Source organism: Protopterus annectens, chromosome 1.part2, assembly GCF_019279795.1.
Source record: "Protopterus annectens isolate FY-2018-M chromosome 1.part2, PAN1.0, whole genome shotgun sequence".
NCBI lineage: Eukaryota > Metazoa > Chordata > Ceratodontiformes > Protopteridae > Protopterus > Protopterus annectens.
Window position 1 is genome coordinate 1,006,048,656 of NC_056727.1, and position 15,843 is coordinate 1,006,064,498.

Genomic DNA, 15,843 nt, shown 5'->3' on the forward strand with positions numbered 1-15,843 from the left:
TGGCACAGGTATCATCATATGCACAGAGCATCCTTGTGCTGACACATGTACACCTACAACACAGATGGCTAACATTATAGAGACCACAACCAACCAGTATTACTAACAGCTATAAGGCATCATTACTGGATAGCTACACTACCTACCATATATGCATTACACTTTACTCCCTACAACATGTTACACTGCAGTACTGTGGTACACTGTAGTATAGTCACAATGTGCATCAGAACCATATCAACCTGCCCCTGAATTTATGGTATGGGTGACAGGGATGTGGCACAGGTATCATCATATGCACAGGGTGTGATGTTGGTTTGCCAGAGGCTGAGGGTGGGCCATATATTTTACACCATGTGTGTGGGTGGGGGTGTACTGTGGTGAGCTGGGCATGATGATGTGGTGTGCGTAGGTATTGTGTTGCCGTAGGTGTGCTTGCATAGTGTGTGGGTATGCATGCACACAGTTCTGCCATATGGTTACCCTACACAGGTGTTTATGGACAGCTGCAGACCATACCTGGCAGGGTGTGCAGCTCACTGCCACTGGCCAAAGTCATGTGGACTGTGCCTGCCAGGGGTTCCATGGGCATGTCCAGGTACAGGCCTTGATGTGCTACTTTCACCTGATGATGACAAATGTCCACTGGTAACAGGCCCCTCCTGGGACTGGCCAGGACCAAATGCTCATAACCTGCTGTGGTGTGGTGTGGAAAGCACCCTCTCTGCAGTGCCGGAGCAGGTACTGCCCCTATGGGAGCCCCTTGGTGTCCTAGCATGTCCATGTTGACTACCAGCTGTTGGCATTGCTGGTCTATGTCCACGCGGCCGTTGCCGCACTCCCACCACATATTCAAGCATGGACAAACCATGGTCGATGAGAGCCATCATCTCACCAGACTGTATATCTATGAACTCAGTTAATCCATGGATGGCACCAGCCAGTTCGTGGGCATTGTCATTTGAAGCAGCCCTCTGCAACCTCAGGCCCTGTCTGTGGTAACATTTTATATATGCCTGCGTCACCATGACAGCCTGAAAAATGCACCTGCAGGTATCAGCTATGTTGCTTCTGCCAGGGGCATGATGCCCAGCAGCCCTACCACGAGCAACCTGGGACATCTGCCTATGGGGTGCCCTGCCAGACATCTGGCTATGCCTGCTGTGACTGGACACAGTAGGCATGGTTACCACACTTTCCTGTGCACTGCTACCGAACACCAGCTGCCCGTCCGCTAAGGGGATGGGGTGTGTATAGGCACTGAAACTGTGTGTGGGGTTGGGGTGGCAAAAAGGGGGATGTCAAATGTTGGTGCAGTGTCAGCCCCTGACAACCCCACCTGTGCCTCAACAGTGCTATCATCATTTTTGGTGTCTGTATGGACACCAACATCAGATTGCCTGCAGGAGGGACACTGAACCACCTCGCCACCTGTGGGGGAAAACAATAAATGCACTTTAAAACCTGTACAGCATTGCCTAACAGTACACACACACACACACACGCACACACACACACACACACACACACACACACACACACACACACACACACACACACACACACACACACACACACACACACACACACACACACACACACACACACGTACACCTCCATAATACCTACCTGTCCATGGCTTTACAAACAGTCCCACGTATATTTTCATGTGGTACCACATCCTGCATCACACTTTTTAACATGCACACATTAATACCACTCAGTAACATATCAGTCCTCTAAATGCCTACACAAGCAGTCACAACACAAGGCCTGTTGCCACTTTACCTGTCTGACCTGTGTGTAGTGGTTTTACATGGTCTCACTGCTGTCATTCGTTATGCATCCTCTGTATGTCCGGACATCATGAGCATGAACCCTGCGCAGTCCACGAGAGAGGGCGTAGGGCCATCTGGGGAAACAGGCTCAGGGTGTCCCATACCCCGGCCCATGGGGGTGTGGAGATAAGGCCGCCAAGGCATCTCGCACGTGGGGCCAGCTGATGGAGTTGGCTGATGACACGGGAGGGTCAAGGTCCTCCTTGGGATGCCAGGTCCTCTATCCCATCCTCCTGGCCCCTGGGGGTGCGGAGATACAGCGGCCATGGTGTCTCACACCTGGGACTGGCTGGGGGACTTGGCAGACAGCAGGGGCAGGTCGGGGGCCTTCCCCAGAAGCCAGGTCCTGATCCTGTCCTCCCGGACCCCCGGGGGTACGGAGATATGGCCGCCATGGTGTCTCGCACCCAGGGCTGGTCGCGGGAGTTGACGGATAATGTGGGCAGGCCGAAGGCCTCCACGGGATGCAGGGTCCTCGATCCCGTCCTCCCAGCTCTCAGGGGTGTGGAGATATGGCCGCCAAAGTGTCTTGCACCCAGGGCCGGCTGGGGGAGTCAGCAGATGGGGCAGGTGGGCCGAGCACCTCCCCCAGAAGCCAGGCCTGCAATCCCATCCTCCCAGACTTCAGGGGTGTGGAGATATTGCCGCCATGGCATCTCACACCTAGGGCCTTCTGCAGGCAGTGATTTGGCCTCCGGTCCTTCACCCGACATTGTGGGACAAGGCCCTGCACACGGGAGCATGCAGGGGTCAAGGGGCCACAGGCCAGGAGGCTCGAAGCACAGCACATTCATCGGAGCCCAGCGCGGTGGGGAGAGAGCCAGATGCGAGCGGCGAAACTCGCAGAGATGCCAGGACCCCGGGCCATCTCCCTTGAGAGTTTGAAAGCCCTGCTTGGAGGGCAAAGGGCATACCCGGCATCACAGAAGTCCGGATGAGGTACTGTCTGAGGCCTAGCAGCCCAACAGAGTTCCATGAGGCCAGGAAGGATCGGAGGGAGGTCCCAGTGAGAGACTCAGAGAGCGCGGTTGACACAGAATGATTTGACAGCCTCCAGTAGATATCTAACCTGGGAGAAGAACTCTCCTGCCCGGGTAGAAGTGAAAGCCCGGCGCCCTCCCCACAGAAGTCTGGAAGGGAGAGAGGGGCAGAAATTGGATGGGCTGGGAGAGCTCCCGCCTGGGTGAGGGGGGTCCAGAAAACAGCCCCCTCTGGGATGGAAGTCCAGACGGGGAGAGAGGTGGAAAGTGGATTTGGAGGGTGCGCCCCAACCGGGTGAGAGGGTCTGGACTGCCCCCCCAGGTGGAAGTCCTTAAGGGAGTGACCGGTGGGAGTCTGCAGGACCCTGAGAGCTCCTGCTGGGCAGGGTGAAGGCATTTGACCTCGCCCGGCAACTGACAGAGTCCCTGAAATATTGCAAAGTCGCCGGAACCCATCTGGATGGGAAAGCAGGGGGGACACCAAATTCCTGATGAGGGCAAGCCTGCCCTCGGCAGCTGAAGGGAGTTCCCTGGTGCCGGCTGGGACTGGAGGGAGGTCCCCCTGAGGGGCTCCGAGGGCACATGGACATGGCTTGGCCAGGCAGCCTCCAGGAGATCTGGGGGAGATGGGGTCCATGCTGCTCTGGACCAGAAAGGAGCATGGGCTCGGAAGTCCCGATGAGGGTGGGCCTGCCCCTCAGTGGCCAAGGGGAGTTCTGAGGGGGCCGGCCAGGACAGGATGGAGGTCCCCCTGAGAGGCTCCGAGGTCATGGGGAAATGGCCCGGCCAAGCACCCTCCAGAAGATCTGGGGGAGACAGGACCTGTGTTGCTCTGGACCAGAAAGGACAGGGACATGGAAGTCCTAATGAGGGTGTGCCTCCCCCTCTATGGCCGAGGGGAGTTCCGTGGGACCAGGAGAGCTCCTGCCTGGGTGAGAGGGGGCAGGCGGAGCCCCCCGTAATGGAAGTCTCTGGGAAGCGACCGTCGGGTGTCTGTGTGACCTGGAGATCTCCCACCGGGCAGCGGGAAGGCATCTGACCTCACCTGGTACCCAATGGCATTCCCAAAATATCGCAAAGTGCCCAAAACCCCTCTGGACGGGAAAGCGGTGGGATGCGGAAGCCCTTATGAGAGCTGATCTGGCCCTCTGCTGCCAAGGGGAGTTGTGCTGGGTTGGTCACACCCCGCAGGTTCGTCCTCCCAGCTGTCAGCTGGGCACACATGATCCAGCACAATTTGGCAGCCTCCAGGAGTTAAGGGGCGACGGGGCATCCCATGGGGAGTGCGGGTCTGGGTCCCAGCCCTGGGGTGAACGTCTCCCAGCAGGCGCCCTCTCAGAGGGGGCTGAGGTGCCTCTCCCCAGCATCCATTGATCGATCGGGCCAACCAACTCCCACTGGCAGAGGGCCCCCATGGCATGGCTCTGCGGGTCACAGCCAGCAGGTCGAGCTTCTCCTTCCCAGGAGCAAGGCACGGGTGGAGGGTGCAAAGTGCTGTGCACCCTTTGGTGGCAAGGTTGAGGCAGGACCGATGAGCCAGGGCTGAGATGAAGGGGGTCCTGTCACATGCCGGGCCACCCTGCTCTGGTGGGTGCCCCTGAGCGCGGGAGCTTCGGGAGCTCTCCCTCACTCTCTGGTCTGAGTGCAGTTGTGCCCCATGCCCTTAGATGTCCAGGGCTGCATGCATGCTACACTGAATGGATCAGCATGTGTCTGTCCTTGGATGACAGGTTCAGGTAATCCACTGAACCCCATTCATGATAGGGGACCAGAGATTGCAATTATTCCCCACGAACGAGGAATTCCCAATAAGTGTGGGTCATAAGCTCATGTTGATTAAGTTCCAGCCCTTTGTACACACCACCTGTCACTACTACCGATTGGATGGTTTAGTGAGGTCCTCAGATTGGCCCCGCTGGAGTTGGTCACGGCCCCGGAGGTGTGCCGAGAAGATGATCAAACTTGACTCTCTAGAGGAAGTAAAACTCGTAACAAAGTTTCTGTAGGTGAACCTGCGGAAGGATCATTAACGCTGAGGGTCCTGTGATGGCGCTGTCCCCGGTTACCAGGGCATCTCCTCACTCTGCCACTCTGACCCTCCATGTCTCTTTCCGTGTCTTTCTCCAACTCCCGTCTCTCTGTGTGCCACAGTGGAGGCTGGCGGATCAAGCTCGCGGCTCCCGGGGGAGTGAGGGAGGGAAAGAGGAGGGAGCACAAGAGCAAGGGGTGGCATCCGTCCCACCCTCACCTCCCAGAGGCAGGAGGGAGGGGGTCCGTCCACACAGCAGGAGGCACGGGTGCTCCTCCACTGCCATGAGGGGATGGTGGTGGAGGGCATGCCCGGCCCAGAGTTGTGATCCACCTGCACACCCCAGAGGTGGCTGGCTCCCAGTGTGGTAGGAGGAGGTAGAGGGTGCCGTCCTGGCAGGGGGGCAGCTGCCTCCTCTCTGGCTACATGGGGCCACCCCCGGGGGTGGCACACCAGAGTCCTCTCCCCTTGATGTCAGTTGCCTGTACCTGTGGAAGATGCCCCGCTCGGTGCAGGCTGTCAGTTCAAAGACCCGGAGGGTCAGTGGTGCAGCTGCAGGCCAGCCACCGTGGGACTCCCTGCTGTCCCATGGTGTGGGGCCAGTAACCACGGTCCGGGCGCCCACAATGACTTCCGTGAAACCTTGTGTGCTCATCTCAAGGTGCGATGCCGCACGGGCAGCGGTGCCCCTGGTGGACAACAACCAGTATGACTCTGAGCAGTGGATCACTCGGCTCGTGCATCGATGAAGAATGCAGCTAGCTGCAAGAACTAATGTGAATTGCAGGACGCATTGATCATCGACACTTCGAATGCACTTTGCAGCCCTGGGTTACTCCCGGGGCTATGCCTTTCTCAGGGTCGTCATGCCTTCCATTGCCCCGGGAGATGTCTGGCCCCCATCGAGGGCATGGCTTGGGAGCCGAGGCAGTCCACAGCAGGCCCCCCATCCCCCAGGGAGAGATGGAGATGGAGGAGATGAGTCCCACTACCGCCCCGAGCCGGGAAGCCTGTCTGAGGATGTGAGAGAGCAGGTGCTCATCTGGCCACACCCCTGAGGCTGTCATTGGTACTGCCTCTGGGCTGCTCTCCTGGGGCAGAGCCCGACATCCGCCTGATTCCCAGGCGCCGGGGCCGCGTTGGCCATCCTCCTACACCGCCCGGAGTGCCATGGCAGGGAATGGGCACACAGGGGGTCCTAGAAGAGGACAGCCAGTCTGTTCTTCCCCCCTGATCCCCCCACTGTCCTGCCACTCCCCTGCGACCTTGCTTAGAATGTGACCTCAGATCAGACATGGCAACCCACCGAATTTAAGCATATTACTAAGCAGAGGAAAAGAAACTAACCAGGATTCCCTCAGTAACGGTGAGTGAAGAGGGAAGAGCCCAGTTCTGAATCCCCACCAGGGCGACAGGCACAGGGAAATGTAGCATACAGAAGTCCGTCTCCTCTGCGCCACCCAGGGGGCTCAAGTCCTTGTGATCGAGGCTCAGCCCGTGGACGATGTGATGCTGGTGGTGGCCCCCGGCGCATCAGGATCAGGTCTTTCTGGAGTCGGGTTGTTTGTGAATGCAGCCCAAAGTGGGTGGTAAACTCCATCTAAGGCTAAACACCAGCACGAGACCAATAGCGGACAAGTACCGTAAGGGAAAGTTGAAAAGAACTTTGAAGAGAGAGTTCAAGAGGGCTTGAAACCATTCAGATGTAAATGGGTGGGGTCTGCGTGGTCTGCCTGGAGGCTTCAACCCGATGGCTGCGCCAGCCGCCCAGGTGAGGCAGATCCCTCTCCCCCTCCGTGGGGGTGGGGGACTGTCCCCAGGCACGCTGGCCGCTATCAAGCGCACTTCCTCTGAGGCGGTGCACTGCGACCAGCTCTGGGTCGGCCGGGGAGGCCGCATGGAACGTAGCTTCACTCTCTGAAGGGGATTGTTACAGTCCATGGCATCAGCCCTCACTGTGCCCTGGGGTCATGTGAGATGACCACTGCAGCACCCTCCCTCACCCTTGTAGCAGGGACCGGGGGCCCCCATCTCCTGCCAAGATGGTTGAATGGGCTAGACTGTCCTCAGTGCGGCCCAACCACGTCCCGCCATCAGGCCGGTGGGCTCACCTTGGATGCCCAGGGTCTGCGGCAACATCAGTAACCCACCCGTCCCGTCTTGAAAAACGGACCAAGGAGTCTAACAGGTGTGCAAGTCTGAGGGTGGGCAGACGACCCCACTGCACAATGAAAGTGAGGGCTGGCCCACGCGGGAGGCACACTGCTGGCTCATCTCTCCCATCCTGTTGGGGAGGTGAAGCGTGAGCACACCTGGTGGGACCCAAAAAATGGTAAACTATGTCTGGGCAGGGCAAAGCCAGAGGAAACTCTGGTGAAGGTCTGTAGCGGTCCTGACATGCAAATCAGTCGTCCGACCTGGGTATAGGGGTGAAAGATTAATCGAACCATCTAGTAGCTGGTTCCCTCCAAAGTTTCCCTCAGGATAGCTGGCTCTCAGTGGACGCAGTTTTATCTGGTAAAGTGAATGATTAGAGGTCTTGGTGCCAAAATGATCTCAACCTATACTCAAACTTTAAATGGGTAAGAAGCCCGACTCACTGGCTTGGAGCCGAGCATGGAATGCGAGCACCAAGTGGTCTACTTTTGGTAAGCAAAACTTGTGCTGCGGGATGAACCAAATGCTGGGTGAAGGCACCTGATGCCGACACTCATCAGACCCCAGAAAAGGTGTTGCTTGATATAGACAGCAGGACGGTGGCGATGGAAGTCGGAATCCATTAAGGAGTGTGTAACAACTCAGCTGCTGAATCAACTAGCTGTGAAAATGGATGGTGCTAGAGCATCAGGCCCATACCCGGCCATCGCCAGTGCTGGGAGCCAAGGGGGCTATGCTGCGATGAGTAAGAGGGCCACCGCAGTGGCACCGAAGCCCAAGGCGAGGGCCCGGGTGGAGCTGCCGCGGGTGCAAATCTTGGTGGTAGTAGCAAATATTCAAATGAGAGCTTAAAAAGGCCGAAGTGGAGAAGGGTTCCATGTGAACAGCAGTTAAACATGGGTCAGTCAGTCCTGAGAGATAGGTGAGCGCTGTTCCAAAGGGACAGGCGATGGCCTCCGTCACCCTCGGCTGATCAAAAGGGAGTTGGGTTCAGATCCCTGAATCTGGAGCAGTGGAGATGGGTACCTCGTGGCGTCCAGTGTGGTGATGCAAATTATCCTGGAGAGGCCAGTGGGGGCCCCTGGGAGAGTTCTCTTCTCTTTGTAAAGGGCAGGGCACCCTGGAATGGTTTCACACTGAGAGTGGGGCCAGTGCCATGGAAAGCATTGTGGTTCCAGCAGTGTCAGGTGAGGTCCCATCCTGTGTAGTGCCCCGGCTGTGGTGGGTGCTGGTCCTGACCAGCATCCTGCATCATCTGGCAGCTAGCAGCTGATTTAGAACTGGTGTGGTCCGAGGGAATCCGACTGTTTATTTAAAACAAAGCATCTCAAAGGCCTGAGATGGGTGTTGATGCAATGTGATTTCTGCCCAGTGCTCTGGATGTCAAAGTGAAGAAATTCAAGGAAGCATGGATAAATAGCAGGAGTAACTATGACTCTCTTAAGGTAGCCAAATGCCTTGTCATCTAATTAGAGATGCACATGAATTGATGAACGAGATTCCCACTGTCCCTACCTACTATCTAGTGAAACCATAGCCAAGGAAATGGGCTGGCAGAATCAGCGGGGAAAGAAGACCCTGTTGAGCTTGACTCTAGTCTGTCACTGTGAAGAGACATGAGAGGTGTAGAATAAGTGGGAGGCCTTGGCCATCGCTGAAATACCACTACTCACTGTTTTTTTCACTTACCTGGTGAGGCAGGGGGCGAGCCCCACTGAGGCTTTCCCTTCTGGCTCCAAGTGTTTGGGCATTCAGGCGTGACTTACTCCAGGGACAGTGTCACATGGGGAGCTTGACTGTGGTGGTACACCTGTCAAAGAGTAATGCAGGTGTCCTAAGGCGAGTTCAGGGAGGACAGAAACCTCCCATGGAGCAGAAGGGCAAAAGCTTGCTTGATCTTGATTTTCAGTATGAATACAGACCATGAAAGCAAGGCCTCACAATCCTTCTGGCTTTTTGGATTTTAAGCAGGAGGTGTCAGAAAAATTACCACAAGGATAACTGGCTTGTGGCGGCCAAGCATTCATAGCAACGTCGCTTTTTGATCCTTTGATGTTGGCTCTTCCTATCATTGTGAAGCAGAATTCACCAAGCGTTGGATTTTTCACCCACTAATAGGGAATGTGAGCTGGGTTTAGACCATCGTGAGACAGATTAGTTTTACCCTACTGACGATGTGTTGTTGCGATAGTAATCCTGCTCAGTACGAGAGGAACCACAGGTTCAAACATTTGTTGTATGTGCTTGGCTGAGGAGTCAATGGTGCGAAGCTACCACATCTGTGGGATTATGACTGAACACCTCTAAATCAGACTCCCACCTAAATGTAACGATACTGCAGCACCGCGGATCGCCAGTTGGTCAGGGATAGCCGGTCACAAGGTCGGCGAGTAGCGCCACTCTTCACTGGGTCAGAGTGTGGACGGAAGTGGGCCACCTCTCTCCAGCAGTGCACTACACAATAGTGGGAAACTGGATGCTTAATCATTCGTAGATGACCTGATTCTGGGTCAGGGTTTCATAAGCAGCAGAGCAGCATAAAGCTGCGATCTATTGAAAGTCAGCCCTCAAGCCAAGCTTTTGTCACAGGTGGGGGGACAGGCTCTGCACCCTCGAGGGGTGACCGTCCTCGGGCTGGCCGGGCTGTGTACTACCTGTCCTCCCCTGCTGGGGTCTAGATTGCAGTCGGGACTTTGCTCCTCGGCAGTGAGCCAGGGGACCGAGAGAGCAGGGTCTGGACATGATCCAGCAGCAGGGCCGACCTTGTGGGAGGAGGATTCTGGTCACGCCCCTCACTCCGCACCGCCCAGCACCTCCGTCCAGAAAGCCGGAACCCCTGCGAGCGCGGAAGGGGCTGAGGATCATGTACAACTTGCTTACAACTGCTTTAAAGTGCCTTAATCACTCTGTATCCAACGGGCCGTGTTCTGCCCAGCAACCAAATAAACAGCTCTTGCAAGGCTCAGACCAAGGACTCTGCATACCCTAGACAAATTGATGTACCACTAAGCCATTACAGATACACAGAAATTCAATGTTTTCAGAAACATATCATCCAGTCCTGTCATGCAACAGTACAGAGAATGTATACCAACATCTAGATGTCTGTGTGTGTAACTGTATTAAAATCTACACAGATACAACACACACACACACATATATCTATATATATATATATATATATATATATATATATATATATATATATATATATACACATATATATATATATATATATATATATATATATATATATATATATATATATATATATATATATATATATATATATATATATATATATATATATATATATATATATATATATATATAGTTTTGTTAATTCTATGTACATATATATCACTATATATGCACATATATACATGCATATGCCTAAATTGACACATATATGTGTCTACACTTATATGTCTACATATATATATCTATGTAGGTATAGACGGACATAGTTATATATATATAAACAACAGAAAAGCTGCTAAGGTAAGGCTCCAGAATTCAAACGTAGAAAAAGCGTCAATAATTCTTTCCAGCAGTAATGACTTTATTGTAACACAAGCGCTTTCACACTCAGCTTCATCAGGTATATGAAACAATATAAAAAAACACACCTTTTATACCATACATTTAAATCACATATCATTCATCAATTAACTCTTAAAAAGACATGTTCATTTCATACAAGTTTAAAAACAGTATACAAGAATGTATACCAACAACTATTAAAATGAACTTGACTTGATTAATGGACATAATTTATACAATAATAATAATAATAATAACATTAAAAAAGAACATCATTAAAAGGATGCATATAATAAATACAGTTGAACTATCTACGTAGAGCTCTTTTACTAAGTAAAGGTTTCATGGGCACACAATCATTAAGCTCATGCCCATTGTTCGCTCTAAGCATTATGATCCATTTAGCTTCCATTTCATCTGTCCTAGACCTAATTTCACCTCCCCTAATATTCGTATATGTTCTACCTATAACCATAAACTGAAAGATATGATGCTCAACCATACTTGTGACATGCTTTTCCAGGGCATTAACACTACTGCCTTTCTTTATATGATATAGATGTTCTCTAACTGTTTCCTTTAAAGTACGGTCTGTTTTACCTACGAAAAATTTATTACAAATTAAACAGCTAGCTAAATAAACCACATGTGAAGTATTACAAGTTGCACTTACCCTAATATCAAAAACTTGCCCAGTTTCAGGATGTTTAAAATATTTCTCTTTATTAATGCATTTACAAAAACTGCATTTACCACAAGGTTTAGTTCCATACTCAGATTCATTAAAAATTCTATTTTTAGTCATACATAACCTTCTCTTCAGATTTTTCTTATTTTTAATGAGAATTGAGGTTTTCGCCCTACTAATTCACTTATTTGATTGTCTGTAGCGAGTATATTCCAATGTTCATTTATAATATCTGTGTATTTCTTAACATCCCTTGTATACCAAATGCACACTCTAGTGTATTATCATGCAAATAATTATTCTTGTGGGGTCTCTCTGAGAAATATGGCCTTGCTCTTGTATCCCTTAATTTCTTAGTTGCCATGACACTATTTAGATCCATTACCTCATCATAGCCCCTCTCTAAAAGTTCATGACTTGTTTTCACTATCTGTCTCTCATACTCATCATTCTTCACACTCAATCTAGAGGCTCTAAAAAACTGATTCTGAGCCACATTTTTAAAAACATAATTAGGGTGCATGCTATCTCTATTTAGTAGTATATTCGCATATCATTCTTTCCTATATAATCTAGTGGTAATTCTGTCTACATCATCTTTCTCTACATATACATCTAAAAAATTCAAGCCTTTATCTGAGTAGTTCAAGGTAAACGTTAAAAAATCTGAAGATTTTTTAAAGCTTACCTTGAATTACTCAGATTGAGTGTGAAGAATGATGAGTATGAGAGACAGATAGTGAAAACAAGTCATGAACTTTTTGAGAGGGGCTATGATGAGGTAATGGTTCAAAATAGTGTCATAGCAACTAAGAAATGAAGGGATACAAGAACAAGGCCATATTTCCAGAGAGACCCCAGAAGAATAATTATTTGCATGATAATAAACTTAGAGTGTGCATTTGGTATACAAGGGATGTTAAGAAATACACAGATATAAATGAACATTGGAATATACTCGCTACAGACAATCAAATAAGTGAATTAGTAGGGCGAAAACCTCAATTCTCATTTAAAAATAAGAAAAATCTGAAGAGAAGGTTATGTATGACTAAAGATAGAATTTTTAATGAATCTGAGTATGGAACTAAACCTTGTGGTAAATGCAGTTTTTGTAAATGCATTAATAAAGAGAAATATTTTAAACATCCTGATAGTGGGCAAGTTTTTCATATTAGGGTAAGTGCAACTTGTGATACTTCACATGTGGTTTATTTAGCTAGCTGTTTAATTTGCAATAAATTTTTTGTGGGTAAAACGGACTGTACTTTGAAGGAAAGAGTTAGAGAACATCTATATCATATAAAGAAAGGCAGTAGTGTTAATGTCCTGGCAAAGCATGCCACAAGTATGGGTGAGCATCTTATCTTTCAGTTTATGGTTATAGGTAGAACATATACGAATATTAGGGGAGGTGATATTAGGTCTAGGACAGAAGAAATGGAAGCTAAATGGATCATAATGCTTACAGCGAACAATGGGCACAGGCTTAATGATTGTGTGTCCATGAAACCTTTACTTAGTAAAAGAGCTCTACGTAGATAGTTCAAGTGCATTTATTATATGCATCCTTTTAATGATGTTCTTTTTTAATGTTATTATTATTATTATTGTATAAATTATGTCCATTAATCAAGTCAAGTTCATTTTAATAGTTGTTGGTATACATTTTTGTATGCTGTTTTTAAACTTGTATGAAATGAACATGTCTTTTTAAGAGTTAATTGATGAATGACATGTGATTTAAATGTATGGTATAAAAGGTGTGTTTTTTTATATTGTTTCATACACCTGATGCAGCTGAGTGTGAAAGCGCTTGTGTTGCTATAAAGTCAGTACTGCTGGAAAGAATTATTGATGCTTTTTTTACGTTTGAATTCTGGAGCCTTACCTTAGCAGCCTTTCTGTTGTTTATAGACTTGTGCTTATCATTTGCGAAGGTACCTGGTGTTTGTTGGGCAGTTAATGGAGTTGAGAGGGCCCACACACACTGTACGTTTTGTATGGCTAGGCATCCCCCCACAGCCAAACACGTGTGCCCTGCAATCCACTACCAAGTACAGTCTGCCTCCCATAGGACATGTAATATGTGGAAGCCATCAACATCCCCAGGATACAGATACACAGACACAGATATGCAGATGCACACACACATATGTATATATATATATATATATATATATATATATATATATATATATATATATATATATATACATGTGACTACACATACACATGGAGATATATGTACAGTAAGATACATATGTTGATAGTGCACACAATACGGAACAGCCACTATGCCTACAGTTAACACTTGAACAACTGGACACTGTATGGGCCACCCATACAAATGTTAATCGTTGCCTGCAACATATACCCATAGAAAGGTCATAGGAAAGACACCACACACAGGTTTGCAGAAATGGGAATCCTTTAAGTGTGTACTATAACAGTTTTATAGGCCATGTCATATAGCTGTTCAGATACTGGCAACCATATGAATAGAGTACTGCAACTGTGAAACAGTTACGCTAATACAGTAGTCTGGAAAAATTCACAACTGTTGCTGTCCAGGCCACGCCCTTTAGATTGTGCAATAGGGAAGACAGACTGGGCCACAGGATACCAAACAATCAACAGTATGTACTGCAGGTGTGTAGTTCAGCAGCCTCTATCTACAATCTGTACAAACTCAGTAGGAGGTAAAGATATTTTGTGATCAAATGGGTTGTAACTGGTACATAACAAGGCATAACTGACACCATCACAAGCACACCGACAAACAGAACAGTCTGTATGGCCAGAGGATGTAGGCTTGCAGTACCCCAATTCATGTAAGTAATGTCAATATAGGTAAAGTATACGGTACTGTACAGCCAGATACCTTGTGGCAGTTCACCCCTGATGCCCTCACATTTTGTAACAGGCTAGGTCATTTATGGTGCTCCCCACCTAGACTCAATAATACAGGCCCATATACCACTGTTACATACACTGGCCTCTGCAGTGCATAAGGGCACACATGTATTGTGTAGGTGACGCCCACACATATATGGCCCCAGCCCCAATGTATATGTGGGGGATACAACAGCAGTGAACTAATGGCAGCAATGGCAGTGTGACATACTCACAGCCCGCTACAGAACAACCCCCAACAGCATGACATTTGTGCAAAGCTTGGCATGTAGATGAAGGACAGAGGCTGGCACATAGGCACATAAGTGGAACACTGTTGCCATACACTAAGCAAGGTGCTGGTGTTACTGGATAGTCTGCAACATACCCTTACTCAGGGAATTGAGGTTAGAAACAGAAATGAATGTAGCCATGTACTGATAGCACGCAACACACACACTGCCAGTGCAATATCTGACACAGGACCTGTGTGGTGGACAGACATCACATGATAGGCATACCTCTGTCCAGCAAGAGGATAGGCTCACAGCAGTGAGCTATGCAGACACTGCATTCCAAGGTAGACTAGTATGTACACACACACACACACACACACACACACACACACACACACTGTAACACCAGTACTATACAAAGCATAACACAACTCTACTCACAGTCTGTCTGTAGTTCCTGATCCTCCTACAAGTATGTGGCCGCTCTGAGTGTGCAAGTACTCCTGTAAGAGGTATTGCTACCTGCTGTCTGTAACACTGATGCCCACACACAGGAAGGATGCCCATCACACAGGAAATGTAACGGGACCATGCCCACATGCTGTAGGGATTTATAGTGGGTGGTTGCCATGACAGTGGTAATTGGAAGTAGTACACATGTGTAATTATATATATATGACTATCTGAATAAATATATGTACATATATTTCCATCATATGTCCTGGACATGGAGTGTAGCCCTAATCCAGCCCCTATAGTCCCAAAGTTATAGTGCAAGGGGATGTCAGGTATGTATAGCAGGTATATCACCAGACTATTGCTACTGTCATTGGGATTGTCTTCACAGACATGGTGTGTGTGGAAGGTGACATCTGCTTATAACATGTGCGCCATTGGCTACTGACAGACAAGGAAATCATTGTAAAGTACCACTGCTAGCATGTAATGCCCCTGTGGAGTGCAGCAGAGATATTGGCCAATACATGAGGAACTTCGGACACACCCTGTACAGTCCAGAGGTATACACATAACCCCTTAGTACACAACATGTGTGCCAGGCCTGACAATATGGATGTAGACAGCCATGTAGATGGGTATAACACATAACGACTGGTATACATTTACAACCATAGGTTTTGGATTCACACACTCCTGTCTGGCCTGACACATAATAACTGCTGGTACAGTGGTGCCATGGACACATACTACCCACTAGATATTGACATACATCTGTATAGCATCTAATTGCTCTGTCTGAGTACAGTAAGCTGATAGGCATGTAACAATGCACTGTGCAGGCTACAGGCAGACTGGCTCAACATTGGCCTACATCTCGTATGAGGGAATGCACATGTACCTGCATATATAGCAGGCTCAACAGCCATGTCACAGCACAGGGTAAGATACACCTGTGTGAAAATGCATAACCACAACCAATGTGAACACAGCCACAGCTACATATGGTAGGCTAGCATAA

At 49.1% G+C, this 15,843-nt stretch overlaps 1 non-coding gene and 1 pseudogene across 1 annotated transcript; both read left to right on the plus strand.

The window, feature by feature from the left end:
- Window positions 1-5,557: 5,557 nt before the first annotated feature.
- On the plus strand, window positions 5,558-5,711 carry LOC122792614. The gene has a single exon (XR_006363412.1). It is a non-coding gene; the product is annotated as a 5.8S ribosomal RNA (ribosomal RNA).
- A 414-nt stretch (window positions 5,712-6,125) lies between these two features.
- Window positions 6,126-9,588, plus strand: LOC122792606 (annotated as a pseudogene).
- The last annotated feature ends 6,255 nt before the right edge of the window (window positions 9,589-15,843 follow it).